The following is a 4,848-nucleotide window of genomic DNA, read 5'->3' as shown; positions in this document are numbered from 1 at the left end:
GAGAGAATCAAGCCCAACTTCCTCTCCAATAACCTGAGAAGCCCAGCCGCATTGGCCCACAAATGGCACATTCATACGGATGGGAGATCTGGTCTGGGAGGACTTGGCACTCCCTGGAGCTGCCCTCTGAAGCTCATCCAATAATCCATCCCATTGAATGCAGGAGGTGTGGAGATAATGACTATTTCCTGAATGTTGTGCTGTTTAAATAGCCCTGCTGTGGTGTTTGGAGAAATTCAGGATGTTTTTGCATCCCAGGTGCTGTTGGAGCTGCCTAGCTAAGCTAAACACCCCACACAGGCACTGAGAACAGGTGGTGTCTGGCCAGACTGCTGGCAGTCAGGATGATGGTTGTTTTTCCTGTTCCAGCAGTTGGCAGAGGAATGCAAGCTTCAGTACAATCAGTAGCTTTCCATCCTCAAAAAAGGAATGTGTTTTCCCTGACACCAGTGCATAAAGACACTCTATAGTGCTCAAAAGCCCTTTCTGAGACAGAACTAAGTCCAAAACCACAGACTACCATTCAGAATCTTCCTCAATTTATCCCTGTTTTTAAGCACTCTGGCATGCAAGATGCAAGATCCACTTAAACTAGCTCAAGAGAGGGTGTGTGTGTGTGTGTGTGTGTGTGTGTAGAGATGTTATTAAAAGAATGCAAGAGAGGAAATGGCTCAAAGGAACCAAAAATTAACCAGGAATCACCTGTGGCACCCTAAATCTCTGAGGGACCACATAGCTACCCCCATCTCTAGTTTTTCCATGAGACACACATGCTCTAGTCAACTCTTTTCCTAATTTTTGCCTTGGCCTCCATATCTATTATCCCCTGTCACCTTCTTTCAAGGGTCTTCTCTGATCTCCCCCCAAGCTCGCCATTTGATGACATCTGTTTCTCCCGATTATACTCTGTCAAAAGACTCTGTTTCATCCATTGCCTTTGTTATGACCTGACATTTTTTTATTTATTTACTTGTTCATTTTCCCATTTAAACCTAATGTCTGTGAAAGAAGGACTTTGCCTTGTACATCCATGTATCGATAGGCCCTAGAAAAGCATGAGGCAGATAATCAGCACTTATTAAATGCATGATGGTTCACACTCAGGACCCTCTACTATGAAATTTGTATATTTGCTGGTTCAAATGCTCATGTGAGACCATCTGATTAGTTCTCTTGCCAGCTAGATGATCTCCCCCGCGCATCTGAATCAACAAATATAGAAATTGAACCAAGACTGAATGCTAAAACTAAAACCACTCTAGATACTTTTAGTTTTTCTAAATATAGAAATTGGGCCAAAGGTGGATGCTAGAACTAAAAACACAGCTAGAACTAGTGTTTTTAGTTCTAGCATTCAGCCTTGGTCCAATCTGCCATGTCAAGGAAGAAGAGTCAGAGGCTACCCTTTCCAAAGGTTATGAGAGGTGGTGAGTCTCCAGGGATCTACAGGTGAAGAAGACACTAAGACATGCCTAAGAGAAGACTCACCAGCCTTTGCAGAGTTATCTCCCACAAGGGCATGTGCAACACATCACTACCCCATTCCTGTGGGCTACTCAAAACCCCTGGCTCTGATAGGCAGTCACATTTTTGTTAAGTCACTCTGTCTTCCCTGCTTCAGATCTTGTCTCAAACTGTTCCCTCCTTTCCAGAAAGTCTCATCCAAAACGGCCAAACCCCACTGTCATGCTATAGATGTTATAGCCTTTTTTCAGAATTCAACTCAGATTTCATCTCATTCCCAGATTCTGTCATTCTAAATTAACCATTCCTTTTCCCAAAGTCAGAAACACCTTGGTTCAACCTCTGCTAAGGACTTGCTCCAGGCTTCTTTGCAAGAGAAAGGTAAGAATCAGATAATAAAATGCCACCCAAAGATCCTTAGCAGGGATAACCCAGAGATTTATTTACAATATGATGGGGCCAGAATCTGACACCCATTCCAGGTACAAGAGGTTACGATGAGCTGTGTGCCTAGTGAGGGCATATGACTTCCTGACAAAGGCCACTGGGCAGCACAGCAACATGGGGAAACACAGCAAGGGTGATGAAGATCAACTTTGCCCTCTTAGCAGCAAGGAGAAGCCCAGTCTTTACCTAAATGCTAGCTGTTTCTAGATTTTACCCCTGAGACCAGTGGTTCTCAAAATTGGCAGCATGTTAACATTCCCTGGGGTGCTTTTTAAAACTCTCCACATCCTGGGAGAAACCTTAAATGCATACTGCTAAGTGAAAGAAGCCAACCTGTAAAAGTACATATGCTATGATTCCAACTCTGTAATATTCAGGAAAAGGAAAAACTACGGAGACAGCAAAACGGATTAGCAGTTGCCAAGGGTTAGTGGGGAAGGAAAGATAAATAAGCAGGCACAGGGCATTTTTAGAGCAGTGGAAAGAGTTTGTATGATACTATAATGGTGAATACATGTCATTATATATTTTCCTAAGCCCATAGAATGTAAAACACCAAGAGCGGACCCTAATGTAAACTATGGACTCTGAGTGATAATGATGCGTCAATGGAGGTTCATCAATTCTAACAAATGTACCACTTTGCTGGGGGATGAAAAATGTAATATATGCCTGGCCCACACTCATGTCATATTCCCATAGTCATAGTGCCTTTGCCACTCATAGCTTTCTATAGTGCGGGGGAGGCTAATGCCTGTGTGGGGGAGAGGGTATATAAGAACTCTCTATACTTTCTGCTCAATCTTGCTGAGAACTTAAAACTGCTCTAAAAAATAAAATCTATAAATATATCTCCACATCCAGATCCTGCCCTGGACATTGTACATAAATTACTCCAGGATGGGGCCCAGGCTTTGAGAACCACTGGCCTTGAGCTGTATCAAAACATATAGCTGTCTGGGCATGATGGCTCACACCTGTAATCCCAGCATTTTGGGAGTCAGAAGCAGGAAGATCACTTGAGGCTCAGAGTTTGAGACCAGCCTGGGCAACATAGCAAGACCCCATCAGGTGGGTGGCACATATCTGCGGTCCTAGCTACACAAGAGGCTGAAACAGAAGGATTGCTTGAGCCCAGGAATTCAAGGATACTATGAGCTATGACTGTGCCACTGCACTCCAGCCTGGACAACAGAGCAAGACCCTATCTCCTAAAAAATAAAAAGTGTCATAAGAGAAAGATAGATAAGAGCTTTGGTTCCAAAGAGGCCTAAGCAGGAATCCCAACTCCATCATTTACCACCTTTGCCATCATTTACCGCCTAAGCCTTCCTTTCTGTGCAAGTAAAGTGCCAATAATTCCTACTGCATGTGATTATTGTAAAGATTAGAGAAAACATGTTCAAAATTCCAGGTACATAATAAACCCTCAATAAAATTATGTATACATATTATTAATTCCTCCCTACAACCTGTTTAAAACAATATGTTTTAAACATGTAAGGCAATGTTGCCTACACAACAAAATGTTAGTGCTTTAAGAAAAAGAGGTCCTTTTTTTTTGTTTTTGTGTAAGCCACTTCAGCCTATTCATATGATGAAAGTTGTTTGGAGGCCAGGTGTACACTCCTCTGAAAATCAACATCTCCAGATTCTTTTTATTGAGGCAATAGCCCCTTAAATAGACCAGGAGGCAGCTATTCTGCTACAAAGCAATTGATGTGGAAGTCAGTAACTGTTCTTGAATACAAATACTGTACCTATAGAAAACTATGGGTGGCAAAGTCACCATGGGAATATGACATGAATGTGGGACAGGCATATATTACATTTTGTATATGTACCATCATGCACAGAAAAAAAAAAAAAAAAAACAAAGAAAAATGTCTTTCCTGCTTATTAGCAAAATCGTAGTATCCAGTTTTCAAAGTCCATTAAAGAAATGCTTCTTGACTTTCTCACTGTATTTATTAGTCTGTTCTCATGCTGCTAATAAAGACATACCCAAGACTTGGTAATTTATAAAGGAAAGAGGTTTATTGGACTCACAGTTCAGCATGGCTGGGAAGGCCTCATGATCATGGCAGAAGACAAAGGAGAAGCAAAGGCACATTTTACATGGTAGCAGGCAAGAGAGCTTGTGCAAGGGAACTCCCATTTATAAAACCATCAGATCTCATGAAACTTATTCACTACCATGAGAACAGTATAAGGGAAACTACTCCCATGATTCAATTATCTCCACCTGGACCTCCTCTTGACAATTCAAGGTAAGATTTTGGGGGGGACACAGAGCCAAACCATATCATTTCGCCCCTGGCCCCTCCAAAATCTCATGTCCTCACATTTCAAAACCAATCATGCCTTCCCAACAGTCCCCCAGAGTCTTAACTCATTTCAGCATTAACTCAGAAGTCCACAGTCCAAAGTCCCATCTGAGATAAGGCAAGTCCCTTCCACCTAGGAGCCTGTAAAATCAAAAGCAAGTAAGGTACTTCCTAGAAACAATTTGGGTACAGGCATTGGATAAATGCACTCATTCCAAATGGGAGAAATTTGCCAAAATTAAGGGGCTACAGGCCCCATGCAAGTCAGAAATCCGGCAGGGCAGTTAAATATTAAGCTCCAAAATTATCACCTTTGACTCCATCTCTCACATACAGGTCACACCAATGCAAAAGGTGGGTTCTCATGGTCTTGAGCAGCTTTTTCCCTGTGGCTTTGTGGGGTACAGCCCCGCTCCTGGCTGCTTTCACAGGCTGGCATTGAGTGTCTCTGGCTTTTTCAGGCACACAGTGCAAACTGTCAATGCATCTACCATTCTGGCCTCTGGAGAATGGTGGCTCTCTTTTTACAGCTCCACTAGGCAGTGCCCCAGTGGGGACTCTGTGTGGGAGCTTGCACCCCATATTTCCTTTCTGCACTGCCCTAGCAGAG

This window comes from Macaca nemestrina, chromosome 3 (assembly GCF_043159975.1).
Source record: "Macaca nemestrina isolate mMacNem1 chromosome 3, mMacNem.hap1, whole genome shotgun sequence".
NCBI lineage: Eukaryota > Metazoa > Chordata > Mammalia > Primates > Cercopithecidae > Macaca > Macaca nemestrina.
This window is presented reverse-complemented; position numbering follows the sequence as displayed.